Source organism: Oryctolagus cuniculus, chromosome X (assembly GCF_051225735.1).
Source record: "Oryctolagus cuniculus isolate XC-2025 breed Fujian yellow rabbit chromosome X, ASM5122573v1, whole genome shotgun sequence".
Lineage (NCBI taxonomy): Eukaryota > Metazoa > Chordata > Mammalia > Lagomorpha > Leporidae > Oryctolagus > Oryctolagus cuniculus.
The window spans coordinates 73,323,818-73,347,572 of NC_142888.1; the positions used below are offsets into that span (position 1 = coordinate 73,323,818).

General features: G+C 45.7%; 1 pseudogene; it reads right to left on the reverse strand.

The window, feature by feature from the left end:
• Positions 1–19,964: 19,964 nt before the first annotated feature.
• On the reverse strand, positions 19,965–23,170 carry LOC100354068 (ATP-binding cassette sub-family F member 1-like; annotated as a pseudogene).
• Between the last annotated feature and the right edge of the window lie 585 nt (positions 23,171–23,755).

The window sequence follows — 23,755 nt, forward strand, 5'->3', positions numbered from 1 at the left end:
ATTGGTAATCTTGTTATTTAAAATGCCCCCCAAGTGTATACTGAAGTAATATCTTGCATTCTCAAGTGCAAGAAAGCTGTGGTGTGCTTTATGGAGAAAATACATGCATTTGATGAGTTTTGTTAAGACATGGGTTGTAGTGTTATTGGCTATGAGTTAAATAATGAATCAACAATATATATGAAGTAAGCTATTGGGGCTGGTGCTGTGGCTTAGCAGGTAAAGCTGCCACCTGCAGTGCCGGCATCCCATATGGGTGCTGGTTTGAGTCCCGGCGCTCCACTTCCGATCCGGCTCTCTGCTATAGCCTGGGAAAGCAGTAGAAGATGGCCCAAGTCCTTGTGCCCCTGCACTCACGTGGGAGACCCGGAAGAAGCTCCTGGCTCCTGGCTTCAGATCAGCTCAGCCCTGGCCGTTGCAGCCATCTGGAGAGTGAACCAGTGGATGGGAGACCTCTCTCTCTGCAATATATTGCCAGCAGATTTGCAGCTCTGGCCATTGTGGCCAGCTGAGGAATGAACCAGCAGATGGAAGACCTCCATCTCTGCCTCTGCCTCTCTGTAACTCTTTCAAATAAATAAATAAATCTTAAAAAAATAAATAAATAAAAAAGAAAACAATGGTGCAGTGACAAGGAGAGGAATAAAAGGAAGTGTACTTGTCGTCCTATGGGAGCCCAAAGTCCATGAGGGCTCATGCATAATGTCCGCTAATTCCAAAGAAAACCACCTGAAAGTCCAGTTGGGAGCGACAATCACCTTTTCTCATGGGAGTGCATGATGGTGGTGGGTCGGTCAGTGGTAATTGGCATCACCCACCTGCGGGACACATTAAATAGTACATGAGTATAAACAAGCACAATTGATTCATGGTCAATATTAGCCATATAAAAAGCCAAAATATAATTCAAAAAAATATTCACGTAATGGCAAGGAAGGGAGAAAAGCAGGGGAAAAAAGGATAAAGAACAGATGGGAAAATTGTCATGATGGTAGACTTAGAAATAATTTTGTAAAAGTCAACTAAATGTGGTAAATAGTCCAAATAAAAGGTATAGTTTGTTCATGCTAACTATAAGAAGCCTGATTTAGTTATAAAGACTTAGGTTCAAACAAAATGATGGGGAAAACATACACTGCCCAAACACTAATCATCGGAAATCTAGTGACATTATTAATGTCAGACAAAGTAGACTTCAAAATAAGGAAGATTACCAGAGATCAGAATTATTTCAGACTAATAAAATGATCAGTTCACAAGAAGACTAAAAGAGCTTCAAAATATGTGAAGCAAATGTTGGTAGAATTTAATGGAGAAATACAAAAATCCACAATTATATTTGGAGACTTTAATCCTCCTCTCTCAGTAATCAATAGAACAAGTTAATAGTTATTAAGCCACTACCAATGAATTTGCCCTAATTGACTTTTTTTAAATTTATTTACCCATTTGAGAGGCAGAGTTACAGACAGAGAGAGGGAGAGACACAGAGAGAGGTCTTCCTTCCGCTGGTTCACTCCCAAACAGCTGCAATAGCTGGAGCTGCACGGATCTGAAGCCAGAAGCCAGGATCCCCCACTGGGTCTCCCATGTGGGTGTAGGGGTCCAAGCACCTGAGCCATAATAGAGAGCTGCTTTGGAAGAGGATCAGTCGGGACTAGAACTGGAGCCCATGTGGGAAGATTAACCCACTGTGCCACAGCGCCATCCCCCAGTTGACATTTATAGCTCACTCTCCTCCACCCGCCAATCCACAGAATACACATTCTTTTTTGAGTGGGAGAAAAATGTTTACCACGAAGGGCCATATGCTGGACCATGAAGGGACTGCCAATACATTTAAAAGAATAAAAGTAATAAAAGTATGTTCACTGACCACAAGGAAATTAAAGTAGAAACCAATAATTAGAAAGCAACAGGCAGGTCTGGGCCAGGCAGAAGTCAAGAGCTAGAAACTCCATCCTGGTCTTCCATAGGGAGCTGGGTTGGAAGCAGAGCAGCCAGGACTTGAACTGGCACTCCCACATGGGATGCAAGTGTTGCAAGTGACAAATTAAGCAGCTGCACCACAACACTGGCCCCAAGAACCTTTAAAATGTTAACAGCAAGAAGACAAACTGGAAAGGGGTACAGTTGACAGTGACATACCTATGGATGATAAAATACAGCAGAACTCCATTGTTTTTACCTTGTTCCTGTATTTTCTGTCAAAGAGAAATATTCATATTGACAAGTCTAGCTCAGCGCTTTTTAAGCTTGAATGTGCACAAGCATCATGTAGAGATTTTGTTAAAAATAAAATTCTGATTTGGTACATGTGGGTGGACCCAGGAATGTACACTTCTGACAAGTTCCCAGGTGCTGCTACTGGTCCTCAGAACACACTTCAAGTAGAGAGAGAGTACAGCTCAAACATTGATCAGGGAAGAAGAGTCCAGTTAGGTAAAATGATTCTCAGCAGAATATCTCTTATTGCTTTAACAATGTTCAAGTGTCTGGCTTGGACAAATTGCATTTCTCAGGGTATTGGGAGAACATGCAAATAAGACTTCTAAAGCACTCTTAAGGATAATTTTTATTTTCATCAATTTGGAGACTAAGAGAGGGGCCAGAGGGCAATTGTGATCACTGATGTCAAAAAGGAAATAAGTGAGCAAGTGTAACTGGACACATCAGTAAGCATGCTGTTGATTCCAAGAGACAGTCTAAAATGGATTATTTGCAAAGGATAGTGTGTGTTCACTGGACCTGGTATGATTTCATTGGGAACACAACCTGTCAGACTAGCTCATTATCTTTGATCTATTTACTACAAGGGTAGGTCAGTGCAGTTCAGTAGACAGAGAGCAAGTGAAATTTTGCAAATCACTACCTGAGGTCTTTTCATGGTATTATTTCTACAAAGCAGCACAATAGGGGCCAGCTGTGAGGGCTAATTAGAGGAATTAGTAACTGGTTGACCAAATCTGTCCAGGGGATTAATGATTCATAGTTTCCAAAGAGCAATCTTTAGTTCTGTTACAAGTTCGCATCCTTGGCCTGGTCTATTTAGGCAATTAAAAAAAAAAGATTTATTTATTTGAAAAGCAGAGCTACAGAGAGGCAGAGGAAGAGCGACACAGAGAGAGACAGAGAGAGGTCTTCTATCCGCTGCTCTACTCCTCAGATGGCCACAGCAGCTGGAGCTGTGCCGATCCGAAGCCAGGAGCCAGGAGCTCCTTCCGGGTCTCTCACGTGGGTGCTGTGGCCCAAGGGGTTGGGCCATCCTCCACTGCCCTCCCAGGCCACAGCAGAAAGCTGGATCAGAAATGGAGCAGCCAGGACTCAAACTAGTGCCCAAATGGGATACCAGCACTGTAGGCAGTGGCTTTACCAACTACACCACAGCACCGGACCCTATTTAGGCAATTTTAACAGTGACATAGATCGGTGATTCTGATTGGCATATATCAGAATATCTCGGGAACAGAGGGTGTGGGTTCCAGGTCTTCAGTCCTAGCTTCTGATCTAGCAGGTAGGGATAAGGACTTGGTAATCTGTAATTTAAATAGGCATTTCAAGATGATGCAGAGGAAGATGCTCTGTGGATCTCAGTTTGAAAAAAAAATAACAACCTGATGAATAGGGATAAGCACAAACTTAGCTCTAAACACTCTTTTTAAAGTGTACATTTGGGATTTCCTAATAGGACAGCAAAGCCAAAGGTAGTATTTCCTCAGAGAGCGACCTCATGCCCTGAGACTTCTCATTTTCTTGATTCTGAATGAGACTAGCAGTAGAAAAGTGTTTTTTCCTTTGGTTTATGCCTTAGTCTGCTTTCTGTTGCTATAACAGAATACCCAAGACTGGGTAATTCATTTTAAAAAGAAGTTAAGGTTGGCTCTTGCTTCTGGAAGTGGGGAAGTCTGACAGCATGGTGCTATCGTCTTCTCAGCTTCTGATGAGGACCTTGGGCTTCTTTAACTCATCGCAGAGAGTGGAAAAAGAAGCAGGTACTTCCCAAAAGCACATAAACGATAGACTTGTTTTATCACAACCCACTTTAACAGTATCTAATCTCATCTCGAGAGAGTGAGAACCCAGTCTCCCAAGAAGCCATTGACCAATTCATGAGGGCTGTTTTCATGACCTGAACGCTTCCCACTAGGCCTCACCTCCCAACATGGCCACATTGAGGAATTAGGTTCCAACAAACTTTTGCAGGACACACTCAAACCATAGTAGTCTGAATTTTCGTTCCTGTCGCTCCCCCTCTTCGTGGAGGAACGACACTAAACCCTGCCAAGGCTTCATATCCGAGTCACGGCACCATTATGTCGCTCCCCGTCTTCGTGGAGGAACGACACAGGACCCTGCGCTGTTCTTTCGTCTGCTCGGCCCTCCCCGGGTTTGCTGCTGGTTCTTCCCGGGTTGGCTACTATCCCTTCCACCTCCGTGGAAGGGCAGTTCCCCCTGGCCACATTCCCCACTTCCGCAGGGGAGCGGCACACCGCCGGCCGGCTCTTCTCGGGGGCTGCACAGGTGTTCCTTCAGCTAGATGTTCCCCTTAGATGTTCCTGGTGCATGCCGTCTCTCTCCTCCTTTATAGTCCTCCTCCGCCAATCCTAACTCGGCTGCCCACACGCCGAGTACGCTGCTCTCCTCCAATCAGGAGCAAGTCCTACAGTTTATTAGCTGAACTGGAGGCAGCTGTGCGGAAGCTGTTTACTTCTCTCCCAGCGCCATATTGTGGGAGAGCAGATGCATAGAATAAGTCTTAATTCCAGTAACTCAGTCCAGTCCGGGCTGCTCCCCACAGTTCCAATTCATTATTTTTAAGAGAAATTCAGGACTTTTGCTTTTGAGAAGATGGAGTACACACAAGTTTTGCTGTTTATCTCACTACGTGCAATGAACAACTCTTGATGTTGAAACAGAAAGTGACTCTTAAAGATGGAAAGAGAGCAGACTTTCTACGGATCTTGGGACCCCAAAAAAGATTTGGTTGTGAATTTTTGGAATTTTCTGTTTGCCATATATATCCAGACTTGGAGCTGCTGAAAGGTGCAGCCCAAAGCTGCAGAAGCAGCAATCCAGAACTGCCAATGAATGAAGACAAAAGAAGTCCCAAGGAAAGCCTGCTCTCTCTATCCAAAAGATCAGAAAGGAGCAATCTAGCAAGACAGAAAGCTTGTAGACAATAACTGCTGTACTGCAGGCAGACACTGCAGGTAACGTGGGGCACTACATCTACCCACACCAGCAAAAGCCTAGTGGCAAGCCCAGACCTCCACCCATGCAAAAGTATAACAAGGCAGCGCAATCACCCCAGCAGGTGGTATCAGAAGAGGCCTCAAAGAGTGAGGACTTTTACTACAGCTTAGGTGTAAAAAGTCAACTTCCCTTCATGCTGTCAATAGAAGCCACACGGATAACAGTAATTAGCTTTTTAAAAAAAGATTTATTTATTTATTTGAAAGACAGAGTTATAGAGAGGCAGAGGCAGAGAGAAAGAGAGAAAGAGAGAGAGATAGAGAGAGAGAGGTCTTCCATCTGATGTTTTACTCCCCAATTGGCTGCAATGGCTGGAGCTGCGCCGATCCGAAGCCAGGAGCTTCTACCAGGTCTCCCACATGGGAGCAGGGGCCCAGGGACTTGGGCCATCTTCTACTGCTTTCCCAGACCATAGCAGAGAGCTGGATCAGATGTGGAGCAGCTGGGACTCGAACTGGTGACCATATGTGATGCTGGCACTGCAGGTGGCAGCTTTACCTGCTACGCCACCGCACCAGTCCCATAAGCTCTTCTATATCTCTCAACCAGGGAGGTTTCAGTGGAGCCTGAGTGAGGAGTTGAAACCTCCATCCCCACTCAGCAGTCTTTCCTTTTCACACCTGAGGAAGCCAAAGGGCTAACCTGCCCTTTCAGCACCACCTGGCAGTAACACGGTGACATCTTCTGTTTCCCCTGACAGAACAGTGTCACAAGAAGCTAGCTAAAAAAAAAAAAGGCATAAATACGATCCAGGGTCTTATTACAAAATACCCAATACTGCAAAGTTTCAAATAAAAATAATTTATCATATCAAAAGCCAGGTAAATGTCTAACTGATTTAAAAAAGGCGATTTCCCAGGGCTGCCCTAACAAATTATCACAAACTGAATGGAGCAAATACAACAGAATTTATTGTCTCATGGTTGTGGAACCTAGAAGTCTAAAATCAAAGTATTGGCAGGACTGCATTCCCTGTGAAACATGCAAGGGATAATCGTTCCTTGTTTCTTTCTAGCTTCTGGTGGTGGCCATGAATCCTTGGTATTCCTTAGCTGTACTACTGTATCACTTTGATATCGTCTTCTGCTCTCAGATAGCATTCTCACTCTGTGTCTGTGTCCACATTCTCCTCTTCTTAAAATTATGGCAGTCGTATTGTAATGGGGCCCACCCTAATGAACATGTCTTAAATTATTGACATTTACAAAGACCCTATTTCCAAGTAAAGTCACATTCACAGGACCTGTAGTCAGGACATCAACATACATTTTTATTTGGGGACAATATTCAACCCATAATAGATGCCAACACTGAAATGACAGAAATCTTCCAATTATTTGATAAATATTTTATTTTATTTTTTCCTAGAAACCTTTTATTTAAGAAATACAAACTTCATACATTTCATAATTTCAAATTTAGGAACATGGTGATTCTTTCCACCATACCCGCCCTCCCACCCACTCTCCCACCCCTCTTCCTCCTCTCTCTCCTATTCCCATTTTTATTTTTTACTAAGATCTATTTTCAATTAACTTTATACACATACGATTAACTCTATGTTAAGTAAAGAGTTCAATAGTATGAAGAAAAAACTGTTCCTCAACAGTCGAGACAAGGTCTGTTCAAAGTCATTGCTTCCCAAAGTTGACAAATATTTTAAAGGCATCATGATAAAAATGATTCAGCAAGTAATTATAAACACACTTCATACAAATGAAGAAGTAGAAAGTCTTAGCAAATAAATAGAGATATAAAGAACAAAATAGATATTCACTAAAATAGGTATTTCACTAAGATGTGAAAGAAGTAGATAAGCTCAACAGCAAAATGGAAGTGACAAAAGAAAATATAACCAATGAATTGGAGTATAGATCAATAAAAGTTGCCAATCTGAACAACAGGAAGAGAAAATCGATTTCTAAAAATGAACTAAGCCTTGGAGTCCTGTGGTACTATAACAAAAGGTCTCAATTTATGGTGTCTCAAAAGCACAGAAGAAAAACATTGGGGCTAAGAAGTACTCAAAGCAATGACTGAAAACGTCCCAAAATTGACAAGAAACATAAACTTACAGCTTCTAAAGCTGAGTAAATCCCAAACAGGATATATCTAAAGGAACCCATGCCAATAGACATCTTAATTAAACTTCTGAAAACTAAAAACAAAGAAAAAGGCCGGCGTTGCGGCTCACTAGGCTAATCCTCCACCTAGCGGCGCCGGCACACCGGGTTCTAGTCCCGGTCGGGGCGCCGGGTTCTGTCCCAGTTGCCCCTCTTCCAGGCCAGCTCTCTGCTGTGGCCAGGGAGTGCAGTGGAGGATGGCCCAGGTGCTTGGGCCCTGCACCCCATGGGAGACCAGGAGAAGCACCTGGCTCCTGGCTTCAGATCAGTGCGGTGCACTGGCCGCAGCGCGCCGGCCGCGGTGGCCATTGGAGGGTGAACCAATGGAAGGAAGACCTTTCTCTCTGTCTCTCTCTCTCACTGTCTAACTCTGCCTGTCAAAAAAAAAAAAAATCTCATATGTAGCCAGAAAAAATTCCACTTTACCTGTGGAAGGGGGACTATATGAATGACAACATATTTTACATGAGAAGCCAAAGAAGCTAGAGGAAAGTGGCACAATATTTTTAAAGTGCTGTGAGAAAAGAATTGACAAGCCAGAATTCTTTGCCTTGTGAAAATGTCTTTCAAAAATGATGGGAGGGGTCGACACTGTGGCACAGCGGGTTAACGCCCTGGCCTGAAGCGCCGACATCCCATATGGGCGCTGGTTCTAGTCCCCGCTGCTCTAATCTAGGAAAACTCCTCTGTCTTTGCTTCTCAAGACCTTGCTACCTTTTAAAAGTAATGGCTAGGGCTGGCGCTGCAGTGTAGCTGGTAAAGCTGCAGCCTGCAGTACCAGCATCTCACATGGACACCAGTTCGAGTCCTGGCTGCTCCATTTCCTATCCAGCTTTCTGCTATGGCCTGGGAAAGCAGTAGAGGATGGCCCAAGTCCTTGGGCCCCTGCACACTTGCGTGGGAGACCTGGAAGAAACTCCTGGCTCCTGCTTCGGATTGGCGCAGCTCCATCCCATATGGGTGCCCGTTCAAGTCCCGGCTGCTCCACTTCCAATCTAACTCTCTGCTATGGCCTGGGAAAGTGGTAGAAGATGACCCAAAGTGCTTGGACCCCTGCACTCTTGGGAGATCTGGAAGAAGCGCCTGGCTCCTGGCTTTGGATGAGCTCAGCTCTGGCCTTTGCAGCCATTTGGGGAATGAACGAACAGATGGAAGACTTCTCTCTCTGCCTCTGTCTCTGCCTCTCTGTAACTCTGCCTTTCAAATACATAAATAAATAAATCTTAAAAATAATAGGTATAATAATATATTAAGGGATATTCAATATGTGGGATGGTAGAATGAAAGTATAGTTTTTAATGCAAAGTTAAATTGTTATCAACTTAAAACAACCTGTTATAACTGCAAGATATTTTATGTTACCCTCATGGTAATCATAAAACAAAAACCTATAACAGACACACGAAGATAAGAAGCAAAGAATCACAGCATATCACTAGAGAAAAATCACCTTATCACTAAGGAAGGCAGCAAGAGAATGTACAAAACAACTAGAAAAAAATAAGCAAAATGATAGTAGTAAATCTTTACTTATAAATAAGCAGAGGATGGCCCAAGTCCTTGGGCCCCTGCAACCACGTGGGAGACCCAGAAGAGGCTCCTGGCTCCTGGCTTCAGATTGGCCCAACTCCGGCAGTTGAGGCCATCTGGGGAGTGAACCAGAGGATGGAAGACCTCTCTCTCTCTCTCTCTGCCTCTCCTTCTCTCTCTGTGTAACTCTGACTTTCAAGTAAAGAAATAATTTTTTTAAAAAAAAGAATACATAACAATTGTAAATATGCATACATTCAACATTGGAGCATCTATATAAAACAAATATTAGCACAGATTGAGAGAGAGAGATGGTGTAACAAAAATATTAGGTGACTTCAATACTCAATTTCAGTGATGGAAAAATCATTGAGACAAGAAACCAATAAGGAAACATCAGACTTAAATTATGCTTAAGACATACACAGAACATTCCATTCAATAGAAGCAGCATGTACATTCTTCTCAAGAACATATGGAACATTCTCCAGAATACATCATATGTCTGGTCTTAAAACAAATCTTAACACATTTAAGAAGGTAGGAAATCATATCAAGATTCTTTCTGGACCATAATAGTATGAGAATAGAAAATAAGAAGAGAAATTTTAGAACATTCTTGAGTAAATGGAAATTAAACAACATGTTCCTGAACAACCAATGGATCAAGGAAGAAAGTAAAGGGAAATTTAAAAATATGTTAAGACAAACAAAAATGGAAACACAATGTAGCAAAAGTTATGAGATGCAATAATAAGAGCAGGTCCAAGAGGGAGTCTGTTGCAATAAACATCTACATCAAAAATAAGAAAACTATCAAACAACCTAATATTACATCTCAAGTAACTAGATAAAGAAGAAAATAAACCCAAAGTCAGGAAGAGGAAGGAAATAATAAAGATCATGGCAGAAATAAATGAATTATACAGTAGGAAAACAATAAAAATAATAAACAATACTAACAGTTGGTTTTCTGGGCAAAATAAACAAAATTGACAAACTTTTGGCTATACTAAGAAAAAACAGAGAAGGCGCAAATAAATAAAAATCAGAAATGAAAGAGGAGACATTATAATTGATACCACAGAAACACAGAGGATCAGAAGAAACTATTATGAACAATTACTTATCAACAAATTGGATAACAGAGGAAATGGATAAATTCCATGACACATAAAACCTACTGAAATTGAATCATGAAGAAATAGAAAGTCCCAATAGCTCAGTAATGAGTAAGTAGATTGAATCAGTAATAAAAATATCACATCAAAGGAAAACTCAGCAATTGATGGCCTCTATGCTGAATTCTACCAAATATTTAAGAAATTAATATCAATTCTTCTTAAACTCTTCCAAAATGTGACGGAAAGGAAATATTGCTAAATTCATTTTATGAGGTCAGCATTACTCTTATACCAAAGCCAGGCAAAGATATAAGAAAAGAAAATTACATGCCAATATCCTGATGAATATACATGCAAAAACACTCAACAAAATAAAACAAACTGAATTCAACAGAACACCAAAAGGATCATTCGCCGTGATCAAGTGGGATTTATTCCAAGAAGACCAGGATGGTTCAACATGCACAATCTATAAATGTGATACACTACATCAGTAGAATGAAGAACAAAATTACATGATATCTCAATATATTCAGGAAAAAAAACAACAAAATTCAACTTTCTTGAATGACAAAAATAATCTCTAAAAACATTAGGTATGGAAGGAATATATGTCAACACAATAAAGGTCATATGTGACAAATCCACAGCTAATATTATCACGATGACAAATTGAAAGCCCCCTGTTACCACTTCTATTCAACATAGTATTGGAAATCTTACCCAGAGCAATTAGTCAAGAGAAAGACATAAAAGGCATCTAAATCGGAAAGGAAGAACAAATGGTCCCTGTTTGCAGATAACATAATCTTTTTAAAAAAGATTTATTTTATTTATTTGAAAGATAAACTTATATAGAGAGGTAGAGGCTCCCCAGTTGCTCCCCAGTTGGCAGCAACAGCCAGAGATATGCCGATCCGAAGCCAGGAGCCAGGAGCTTCTTCCAGGTCTCCCACATAGTTGCAGGGGCCCAAGGACTTGTGCCATCCTCCACTGCTTTCCCAGACACACTAGCAATGAACAGGATCAGAAGTGGAGCAGCTGGGACTCAAACTGGTGCCCATATAAGATGCAGGCTGGGGCTTTAACCCACTGTGCCACAGCACCAGCCCCGGATGACATAATTTTATATGTAAAAGATCCTAAAGATTCCAACCCAAAACTGTTAAATAAATAAGTTAATTCAGTAAAATTGTAGGCTACAGAATCAACATACAAATAACAGTAAACTATCCAAAAAACCAAGAAAACAATCCTATTCTCAATAGCTACACAAAGATTAAATACTTAAGAATAAATTTTTGAGATCTTCCATTCACTGGTTCACAACCCAAATGGTTGCAATGCTGGGGCTAGGGTAGGCTGAAGCCAGGAGACTGGAACTCCTTACAAGGGCCCGAGCAATTGGGCCATCTTCTGCTGCTTCACCAGGCACATTAGCAGGTAGCTGGTTTGGAAGTGGAGCAATTGGGACTTGAACTGGCTCTCAGGTGGTGTGCCGGCATTGTATACTGCAGCTTAACCCACTGTGCCACAGTACCAGCCCCACTAAGAATAAGTTTAACTGGAGCTGGTGCTGTGGTGCAATGGGTTAAAGCCCCAGCCTATAGCGCCAGCATCCCATATGGGCACCGGTTTGCGTCCCAGCTGCTCCACTTCCAATCCAGCTCTCTGATATGGCCTGGGAAAACAGTAGAAGATGGCCCAAGTCCTTAGGCCCCCACACCCATGTGGGAGACCCGGAAGAAGCTCCTGGCTCCTGGCTTCGGATTGGCCCAGCTCCGGCCATTGTGGACATTTGGGGAGTGAACTAGCGGATAGAAGACCTCTCTCTCAGTCTCTACCTCTCTCTGTAACTCTGTCTTTCAAATAAATAAAATAAATCTCTTTTTTTAAAGAATAAGTTTAAGGAAGTGAAACACCTATACTCTGAACTATAAAAATATTGATGAAAGAAATTGAAGAAAGGAAGTGAGCATTTGGTGTAGTAATTAAGACACTGGGGGGCTGGTGCTGTGGCATAGTTGGCTAAGCCTCCCCATGCAGTGCTGCATACTGTATGGGTGCTGGTTCTAGTCCCGGCTGCTCCTCCTCCAATCCAGCTCTCTGCCATGGCCTGGGAAAGCAATGGAAGATGGCCCAAGTCCTTTGGCCCCTGCATGCATGTGGGAGACCCAGAGGAAGCTCCTGGCTCCTGGCTTTGGGTTGGCCCAGCTCCAGCCAGAGGATGGAGGACACTTCTCTCTGTCTCTCCCTCTCTCTGTCTATAACTCTACCTCTAAAAGAAGAAGAAGAAGAAGAAGAAGAAGAAGAAGAAGAAGAAGAAGAAGACGACGACACTGTTTGAGACACTCACATGCCATATTGGAGTATCTGGTTTAGAGCACGAAATCCAATCCTGACCCCCCCCTCCAGCTAATGTGCACCCTGAGAGGCAGCAGGTGATGGCCTAAGTAGTTGGTCTCTGCCACCTATATGGGAAACTCAGATTGAGCTCCTGAATCCCAGCTTTGACCTGGCCCAACTCTTGGCTATTGCAGGCATTCAGAGAGTGAACCACCAGATGGGAGATCTCTGTCTGTCTCTCTGCCTTTCAAATAAATCAAAATAAATAGGGGTGAGCATTTGGTGCAGCAGTTAAGGTACTGTTTGGGATGCTCACATATCATATTGGAGTACCTGGGATTAAGTCTCAATCCCAGCTTCCTGTTAATGTGCACCCTGGGAGACAGTAGGTAATGAGTTAAGTATATGGGTTCTCATCACCCTTGTGGGAGACCCAGATGGAGTTCCTTGTTCCTGGCTTCTGCCTAGCCCAGCCTGGGCATTTAGGGACTGAACCAGTGGATAGAAGATCTCTCTGTGTCTATCTTTGTCTTTCTGTGTTTGTCTTTTTTTTTAAGATGTATTTGAAAGGCAGAGTTACACAGAGAGAGGAGAGGCAGAGAGAGAGAGAGAGAGAGAGAGAGAGAGAGAGAGATCTTCCATCCAATGGTACACTCCCCAATTGGCCGCAATAGCCAGAGCTACGCCGATCAGAAGCCAGGAGCCAGGAGCTTCTTCCGGGTCTCCCATGTGGGTGCAGGGGCCCAAGCACTTGGGCCATCTTCTACTGTTTTCCCAGGCCATAGCAGAGAGTTGGATTGGAAGTGGAGCAGCCAGGACTTGAACCAGTGCTCACATGGCATGACGGCACCGCAGGCCAGGGTGTGAACCCACTGTGCCACTGTGCCACAGCACCAGCCCCTCTGTGTCTATCTTTGTCTTTCTCTTGGTATGTCCCTACCTTTCAAATAAAATGAAAATTAATAAATAAAAATAATAAATAAATAATTTTCTTTTTATTTTTAAAAATTTTTTAAAGATTTATTTATTTATTTGAAAGAGTTATACAGAGAAGGAGAGGCAGAGAGAGAGAGAGCAAGCGAGGTCTTCCATCTGCTGGTTCACTCGCCAGTTGGCCACAACAGCCAGAGTGGTGCCTATCCGAAGCCAGGAGCCAGGAGCTTCTTCCAGGTCTTCCATGCGGGGGTAGGGACCCAAGGACTGTGGCCATCTTCTACTGCTTTCCCAGGCCATAGCAGAGAGCTGGATCAGAAGTGGAACAGCTGGGTCTTGAACCAGAACCCATATGGGATGCTGGTGCTTCAGGCCAGGGCATTAACCCACTGTGCCACAGCACTGGCCCCATAAATACATAATTTTCAAAAAGAAATTGATAAAGATTAAATAAATGGAAAGATTCTGTGTTCACTGATTAGAAAAGTAATATTAATTATTTAAAAATTATTAATATTGTTAAATTTTCCATGCTACTCAAAACAATCTACAGGGTCAATGTTATACCTAGGAAAATTCCAATGATATTTTTCACAAAACTAAATAAAATAATCATAAAATTCATACTGAACCCCAAAAGACCCCAAAAAGCCAAAGCAATCTTGAGTAAGAAAAATAAAGCTGGAGGAATCAAACTACCTATCTTCAAAATCTGCGATTCCAAGGTAGTCTAAACAGAAGGTATTGGCATAAATCCAAACATGCAAATCAATGGAAACAAGTAGAGAGCCCAGAAATAAATCCCTGCCTTTATGGTCAGTTGGTACCAAGAATGCACAATGAGGAAAGAACAATCTCTTCAATGAATTACTGGGAACACTGCGTACCTACGTGCAGAGAATGAAATTAGACTCTATATAGAAAATCAACTCAAAATGGATTAAAGACTTAAGTTCAAGACCTGAACTCAAACCAACGTATCCAACAAAGGACTAGTATATAGAATATATAAAGAACTTCCAAAATCTTAACAGTTAAAAAAAAGACCAATCCAATTAAAAATGGACAAAATACATAAAGAGATATTCCATGATTAAGAAGATACAGATATGGGGCTGGTGCTGTGGCATAGCGGGTAAAGCTGCCACATGCAGTGCTGGCATCCCATATGGGTTCTGGTTCGAGTCCCAGCTGCTCCACTTCTGATCCTGCTCTCTGCTGTGGCCTGGGAAAGCAGTAGAAGATGGCCTAGGTCCTTGGGCCCCTGCACCCATGTGGGAGACCTGGAGGAGGCTCCTGGCTCCTGGCTTCAGATTGGCACAGCTCTGGCTTTTGTGGCAGTTGGGGAGTGAACCAGCAGATGGAAGACCTCTCTCTCTGCCTCTTCTTCTCTCTCTGCGTAGCTCTGCCTTTCAAATAAATAAACAAATCTTAAAAAAAGAAGATACAGATAGCAAATAAGCACAGGAAATGTTGTTCAACATTGTTAGAGGAATGCGAATTAAAACCATAATGAGATATCACCACATACTTGTCAGAATGAAGAAAATTAAAAACAGTGGCAACATCAAGTATCAGTAAGAATGTGGAGAAACTGATCACTTGTACATTATTGTTTGAAATGTAAAATGGTACAATCACTCTGGAAAAAGAGTATGACAGTTCCTTATTTATTTATTTATTTATTTGAAAGGCAGAGTTACACAGAGGCAGAGAGAGAGAGAGAGAGAGAGAGAGATTTGTTTGTTTGGTTTTTGACAGGCAGAGTTAGACAGTGAGAGAGAGAGAGAGAGAGAGAGAGAGAGAGAAAGAGAGAGAAAGGTCTTCCTTCCATTGGTTCACTCCCCAAAAGGCTGCTGCACCGATCCGGGAGCCAGGTGCTTCCTCCTGGTCTCCCATGAGGGTGCAGGGCCCAAGCACTTGGACCATCCTCCACTGCCTTCCTGGCCACAGCAGAGAGCTGGACTGGAAGAGGAGCAACCGGGACAGAATCCGGCACCCCAACTGGGACTAGAACCCGGGGTACAGGCGCCGCAGGCAGAGGATTAGCCTAGTGAGCAGTGGCGCCGGCCAAGAAAGAGATCTTCTATCTGATGGCTCATTCCTCAAATGACTGTAATGGCTGGAGCTGCGCTGATCCAAAGCCAGGAGTCTGGAGCTTCTTCCGGGTCTCCCACGCAGGTGCAGGGACCTAAACACTTGGGTCATCCTCTGCTGCTTTCCCAGGCCATAGCAGAGAGCTAGATCAGAAGTAGAGCAGCTGGGACAGGATGCCGGCACTGCAGACAGAGGCTTTATCTGCTACGCCACAGTACTGGCCCCGACAGTTTGTTTAGAAATTGAAATAAAATTACTACATTACCCACTAACTTCACAGAATTGTCACTCGTCCCAGAGTTATTTTACAAGCTTAAGTGTCTGAATGGCACATGAAACATTCAGATACTCAAATTAATGCACATGGGTGTTCAGAACTATTAGAAGGCCTGAGAATTATGGGCCCCCCATCCCTTGCTGACCATAATGAGAAGCCTTGTTTCTCCTCCTGGCTAGCCTTTGCATTTGAGGACTAATAGTTTCTCTTCTCTCTTCTGTCTAGCTTGCCTGGCATGATCCTGAAGAAGTTGACTTTGACTTCCATGAAAACCACAGGTGGGTTAATATAGCTTTCTCCTTCCCCAGGCCTAACAGCAGCTGCCTTAGGCAGGAGCTACCAGGCAGGCAGGAAATGTCTGTCTCGCATTGCTGCCAGTTATACTGCCTGCTATGGAGTGCTGCAGTGGATCCTCAGCTGAGATCTCTCCTGCTTTTTCCCCACAAGCCACAGAGTGATTTGTGGCTTCCCTTAGCCCTGAATAGGCCCCTGGCTTGTTTTCAAGGTAAGTCTCAAAGGTTGTGAGCCTTCACCAATTTTTCCAGGATAGGGGCCTTTCCTTCCCCAGATGGTTGTCCCGTTTCCTCTGTTCCTCAATGCAGAGTGTCACTTTTCAGTCTCTTTTGGCGTTCTTCTCTCTCCAACTTGGGATGCCTCTTATGGTTCCTGGTTCTGTTGGACTAGTTGATCTGTGTTTTGTATATAGAACCTCCGCCGGTGCTGCGGCTCACTAGGCTAATCTTCCGCCTTGCGGCGCCGGCACATGGGGTTCTAGTCCCGGTTGGGGCACCGGATTCTGTCCCGGTTGCTCCTCTTCCAGGCCAGCTCTCTGCTGTGGCCAGGGAAGGCAGTGGAGGATGGCCCAGGTACTTGGGCCCTGCACCCCATTGGAGACCAGAAGAAGCACCTGGCTCCTGGCTTCAGATCAGCGCAATGCGCCAGCCACAGCGCGCCGGCCGCAGCAGCCATTGGAGGGTGAACCAACGGCAAAGGAAGACCTTTCTCTCTGTCTCTCTCTCTCACTGTCCACAAAACAAAACAAAACAAAACAAAAAACCTACCTCCAACACCTTGTGTAATTGCAAAGCATCATTATTGGTCACCTGTTAGGTAGGCAAGATCATGTGCTATGTGTTGCCTCAACCTACTAACGAGTAGCATATATCTAACAAGAATGTAATTAGGCCGGCGCCGTGGCTCACTAGGCTAATCCTCCACCTAGCGGCGCCGGCACACCGGGTTCTAGTCCCAGTTGGGGCGCCGGATTCTTTCCTGGTTGCTCCTCTTCCAGTCCAGCTCTCTGCTGTGGCCTGGGAAGGCAGTGGATGAAGTGCTTGGGCCCTGCACCCCATGGGAGACCAGGAGAAGCACCTGGCTCCTGCCTTCGGATCAGCACGGTGCGCCGGCCACAGCGCGCCAACTGTGGCGGCCATTGGAGGGTGAACCAACAGAAAAGGAAGACCTTTCTCTCTGTCTCTCTCTCTCACTATCCACTCTGCTCTGCCTGTCAAAAAAAAAAAAAAAAAAAAAAACAAACAAACAAACAAAAAAAAAAAACGCATGGTAAGAGCCACAATAACTGTATAGCACTAGGAATTCAGATCTGGTTCACTCCCATTTCCCAAAAATCAAGAGCCTGGACAGGAGGGGCCGGCACTGTGGAGTTGCCTGCCGGTAAAGCCACCGCCTGTGGTGCCAGCATCCCATATGGGTGCCTGTTCGAGACCCGGCTGCTCCACTTCCAATCCAGCTCTCTGCTATGGCCTGGGAAAGCAGTAGAAGATGGCTCAAGTCCTTGTGCCCCTGCATCTGCGTGGGAGACCCAGAAGAAACTCTTGGCTCCTAGCTTTGGATCAGCCCAGCTCCGGCTGTTGCAGCCATTTGGGGAGTGAACCAGCAGATGGAAGACCTCTCTCTCTCTCTCTCTCTCTCTCTCTCTGCCTCTCCTTCTCTCTGTGTGTAACTCTGTCAAATAAATAAGTAAATCTTTAAAAAAAAATAAAAGAGCCTGGACAGGAGCCAAGGGCTTTGCCAGGGAGCCTTTTCAAGCTGTGCACTTGAAGTTGCCATTATTTTTGCATTGATTTCCCATTGCTGCTCTAAAAAGTTACCAAAAAATTGAGTGGCTTCATACAACACAGGTTTAGGATCTCCACAATGCTGACTTCCTTGCCTATGCCCATTTTCTCCACCTTCAGAGGACATCACAGCAACTGTTTTGGTCGTCACATCCTCTTAGAAGGACTGCTGTGTCCCCCAGTCTGAGTGACTAAGCACTGTCTCTCTCAGTCTCTTCCATTCTGACAGGTGCCCTATTCTCGATAAACCTTGCTACTTTACTCTCAAAAAAAAAAAAAAAAGTCTGCTGTGACTATGCTCTATCCATCTCAGTAGCTGCACTGGAGTCCCTTTTGCTACGTAAGGTAGCATCGTTTCCAGGGCATTACAACGTCTTTGAGGATCCATCATTCTGCCTACCAGAAGTTTCCTTTGCTCTACCCTGGCGAAGCCTCCTTTCTCGATCATCTCCAGGCTCTTTTCCCTGTGGCCTCTCTCCCACAACACACCAGCCTTTCTGCTCGTATTTGCTTTCTGGTTATATAAGAAACGTTTGGCTTTTCAGTGTGCTGTTTTTCTGTTGTGCTTTTACTCGGAGGCCCCTCAGGGTGGAAGGAACGATCTTAGTCTTCAAGGGTAGGGAGCGTGCTAAGCCTGAGTGTAAACTAGCAGACCCGGCGTGGGGGGCTCCCTTCAGTGCTGAGATATCTGGATTTAATTCACAGTAGAATTTCAGGAATGAAGCGGACTAAATGTATTAACTCAGAGATGTCTGCTCTTGAGGAGGGCCTCCAACAGAATCAATGCCATAATCCAATTTTTTTCTAAAGGTCAGTTTTTTTCCAAGCATCTAGAAGTTCTGCCATATCCCCTCCAGCTCTTCTGTGATTTTGCTAACAGTTTTCTTTTAACTCGCTTTCATTTTCAATTGCGATTCTATCTGAAAAATCATGGGTTACATTTACTATTCACTCCTCCCCCCCAAAAAAAACAGATGTTAAAATACACACAAAGCTACCAAATACACACAAAACCTCCCCTCGGGTTGTGCAAAGGGTACACACAGCATGCTTTGGGAAATATGTGACAGCAATCTCATGTTGACACTTCAGGCAATAAGGAAGAATTCAGGGGCCGCTTCCCGTTGGTCCTCAAAATAAGTATCAGAAGACAGTTTCCACAGTCTGTCAAGCCGCATGTGCCCGCATTTCTGCCCACGCTCTGCCTGCATCATTTTTCTATAGGAGAGCTCTCTATAAAACACTTCCGGCTTATTCCCGGGATCCCTGTTCCTTCTTACTACTCAAGATCAGAGCTCTGCAATCACTTCCCCAATTCCCACCTACACACACACATACACACACACACACAATCAAGTTTTCCTTCTTACTGGACAATTCCCACCAGCACATAAACATGAGGTTACCCCTTCCACCATAAAAATATTCTCTGGATTCCACTTCCGCCTCTAGCTAATTTAACCATTTCTTTTTTTTTTTTTTTAAGATTTATTTACTTATTTGAATGCTGGAGTTACAAAGAGGCAGAGGCAGACAGAGAGAGAGAGGTGTTCCATCCACTGGTTTACTTCCCAAATGGCCTCAACGGCCAGAGCTGCACCCATCCGAAGCCAGGAGCCAGGAGCTTCTTCCGGGTCTCCCACGTGAGTGCAGGGGCCCAAGGACTTGGGCCATCTTCCACTGCTTTCCCAGGCCATAGCAGAGAGCTGGATCGGAAGTGGAGCAGCTGGAACTTGAATTAGCGTCCATATGGGATGCTGGCACTACAGGCAGCAACCTTACCTGCTATGCCAAAGCGCCAGCCCCAGTGATTTCATAATTTTTTAAAGATTTATTTATTTATTTATTTGAAAGAGTTACAGAGAGGTAGAGACAGAAAGAGAGGTCTTCCATCCTCTGGTTCACTCCCAGATGGCCGCAACAGCCGGAGCTGCGCCGATCCAAAGGCCATAACAGAGAGCTGGATCAGAAGAGGAGTAGCCAGAACTCGAACTGGTGCCCATATGGGATGCTGGCGCTTCAGGCCAGGGCGTTAACCCGCTGCGCCACAGCGCCAGCCCCTGGTACTCTGGTCCTTGACCACAGAGTGGAGCACCTCCTCACTGAGAAGTTAGGTTGGATGCAGGGAGACCAGACTGCTCCACAGACAAGGGACAAACCACTCTCCTTTGTCCTTGTCTGCAGGGGAGAGGCAGGAGGACTCTCAAACAGCGCAAGCTGCCGGAAGCCCCGCAGGACCGCAGGCAGAGCCACCTGTGTTAGTGAGGAAGAAGGGCTACCAAAGCCGCTAGGAAGCTGAACAAAGCAAATGAAGACCAGACCGTTCCAACTCGCAGCAATCTCTGAGCAGTGACAGGGTGGCAGCCGTTCCTTTTATTTCCTCCCCTCATAAAGGGCGATCTGAGGTCGGCCACATTCCGTTCCTGCTCCCAGGCCCCCAGAGAGGCAGACAAGCGGCTGCAGGCACCCCATCGTGGACTGCACGAGAGCACAGACCTCAGACGTCAGCCTCTGGTTCTAAGCTCCGAGAGCTTTCTGTGCCACGAAGTCAGCACGCAGTCCACGAGAAGAGTAGAGCAGCACTCCAGGCGGAGCAGAGGCAGGTTCCTGAGCGATGGCAGTCTTGAGACAGCAGGCCTGGCCAGCGTGGTTAGCTGGAACCCCACTACAGAGGAGTCGCCTCTGTACAGACGGACACCAAGGACAAGGCCAGCTCAGTCACCTGGAGAGATGTGAATCAGACAAGTCTTTCAGGGAGAAAAGACGTAATCCAGGTGGTAGCCTGGTCGCCCTGAGGCCACGCTCCTCTTCCAGGTGCCCAAGTGGTCGCTGGGTGGGCTGCAGCCCAGAGGCAGGCAGCCGAGTAGAGAAACGGAGATGACAAGGGGCTTCTGGGCCGTGTCTGCTTGTCTCTCAGGACACTTCCGGGATGGAAGCTCACTCTCTCGGCCGGCTGACCATGACTTCACCCAGGGCCTCCAACACCTCCACTGGTAGTCCTTGAAGCCACCATCAAATTGGCTTACACTCTGATCCTACACCACCCACAGCTGGCAGCTGGTTTCTGTGATGAGGCCAGAATCATGGCTGACAACGATCACACCACCCTGGTCCTTGGCCAGAGCATCCATAGACTCTACGTCCAAGTTATTGCTGGGCTCAAGCAAGATGAGGACGTCAGACTCCGGACAGGCCAGCTCTGCAAACACCACTCTGGCTTTCTGCCCTCCAGAGAGTTTGCAGCTCTGGATGGTGTGGGCGTGACTCTCAAGGCCAAAGCGGGCCAGGCACTTACGGGCATCCTGGTAGGGCAGGTTGAAGCCGTGCTGCAGGTACGCAGTGGCCGTCTCCTCCATATGCAGCTGCTTTGCATACTGCTGGTTGAAGATGCCAGTTTTCAGCCAGTGGTTCTTTCTCATTTCCCTGCGACCAGATGTCGGCTTGCCGGTCAGCAGCAGGAGCAATGTGCTCTTCTCTCTGCCATTAGGGCCCATGATGCAGATCCCATGATGCAGTGTGTGTCGAGGCCAAAATCCAGGTTCTTAAATAGTGGTTTCTGCCCCTCTTAGCCAAATGTCACATCATGCAGATCCAGCACAGGAGGGCTAAGTGGTGGGGGGTTGGGGAAAGTGAAGCAAAGAATATACTCCTGGGGGGCGATTCGGGAGCTCAGGAGCCTCCTGGGACTCCTCATCTTGGTTTTTGCGGTCGGCATTTCCTGCTGCTGCTTTCATTTGCTTTTCCGCCTGCATGGTGGACTTGCCACCTGCCTTCGGCTCCTTCAGCTTTCTCTCCTGCTTCTCATAGTGCTTCAGGCAGCGCTTTCTGCTTCCGCTGGTACATCTTGACAGTCATATGATTGCCTCCGTAGTAATGGAGCCGCTGGGCGTCTAGATGGATGATATCCGTGCAGACGTCATCCAGGAAGCCCTGGTCATGGGAGATGATCAGCAATGTCTTCTGCCAGCCCCGAAGGTAGTTACTGAGCCAGATGACAGGTGGTTGGTGGGTTCATCCGGTGTTGGCAGTGCCCTGGCCAGGGAGACACACATACGCCAGCCCCACCCCCCACCCCAAGAACTTCACCAGACTCCATCTTGCTTTGGTGTCTGCAGCTGCTGCCCCAGTAGCCCGCAATTCCTCACACACCTTCTCCACATCTCAGCGGATGCGTCATCCCTTGGCTCCAGCCATCCATGAAGCTGGCGCTCCTCTTCCAGCGGCTTCAATCGCTTCCTGTCGGCTTGAAGAACAGCCTGCAGCCCTGGAGTCTCATCTGCTCCCACCTCCTGCCCAGTCGATGTTGGGAGGGATGCTCAGAGCGCGGTTGGCGATGTGCTTGAGGAGTGTGGTCTTGCCCTTGCCATGGGGGCCCACCAGCCCGTAGGGGCGGCCGGCTTCAATGTACAGATCTCTGTTGATGAACAACTCCTTGCCATGCGCAGAGCTGCTGAACTTCTCTAGCTTGCTATCAGATGCATTTTTTAAAAAAAGATTTATTTATTTGAAAGAATTACACAGAGAGAGGAGAGGCAGAGAGAGAGAGAGAGAGAGAGAGAGAGAGAGAGAGAGATCCTCCACCCTATGGTTCACTCCCCAATTGGCCACAACGGCCGGAGCTGCGCCGATCCAAAGCCAGGAGCCAGGAGCTTCTTCTGGGTCTCCCACGTGGGTGCAGGGGCCCAAGGACTTGGGCCATCTTCCACTGCTTTCCCAGGCCATAGCAGAGAGCTGGATTGGAAGTGGGGCAGCCAGGACTCGAACCAGTGCTCATATGGGATGCAGGCACTTCAGACCAGGGCGTTAACCCGCTGCACCATAGCGCCGGCCCCTCAGATGCATTTTCTAACATGGCTTGTCAGGAGAACAACTCTGCCTGGCACTTGAAGAAGTCATTTTCAGCAACATAAACTGCTTTTAATGAAGCCACTTGGCGCTCATATTCCATGTGTTTCTTCAGCTTTTTCTTCTCCTTTTTGCTGAAGTGAGCATAAGGATCATCTGCCTTAGACTCTCTTTCTCCTCCTTTTCCCCTTCCTCTAATCTTCCATCCACTGGTTCACTTCCCAAATGGCCACAATAGTCGGAGCTGTGCCGATCCAAAGCCAGGAGCCAGCAGCTTCTTCCAGGTCTCCCACACGGGTGCAGGGGCCCAAGCACTTGGGCCATCTTCTACTGCTTCCCCAGGCCACAGCAGAGCTGGATTGGAAGAGGAGCAGCCAAGACTAGAACTGGCACCCATATGGGATACAGGTGCCACCCTCCGGCAGTGGCTTAACCTACTGTGCTGGCCCTGAGCACTTCCTCTTCTTCCCCAGCTTGTTCATCTTCCACCTCCAGTTCTTCAAAGAAGGTCTTTTTGGTCTTCTTGTCCTTCTCTTTCTTCACCACTTTGCCAGTGGTACTCATGCTCTCATCCCCCTCCCCATTCACTCTGCTGCTCGGGGCCCTTTGGCATCACGGTGGCAGTTACGGGTACTCCAGTGGCGTCAGGCCCATTTCTGCTTCAGAAGGAAGTAGAACCGAGTCAACCGACTGGGAATCTAGAATGAGCCTAACTTCATCAAGTGAGCTATTTAGAAATCAGAGATCTGCTCTCTTGTTGACCTTAAAGAAGCCAGCTTCCATGAATTCAGCTGCAAGGAATTTGTGTGAGCAACTATGTGAACTTGAAAGAAAAGTCCTTTATAACATTATTCACTGTGTCACATGTTTTATGTGTGTGTGTGTGTGTGTCATCTATTTATCCATCTATTCTCTGCTTAGTTCTGCTTCACCCCTGCCCCCAACACACAGAGTATATGTTCCCAAGGGCAGAAATTTTTGTCTGTTTTATTCATTGTTGACTTTCCCAATATCTTTACCAGTGCCTGTGATAAAGTAGATGTTTGTTAGATGTATGGACAAATGAAATTTATTTGTTGAATTTTGTGTGTTCCCCACAACCCATTACTCCTAACGAATATTCTCTTACTCAGTTGTAACATCACAAAC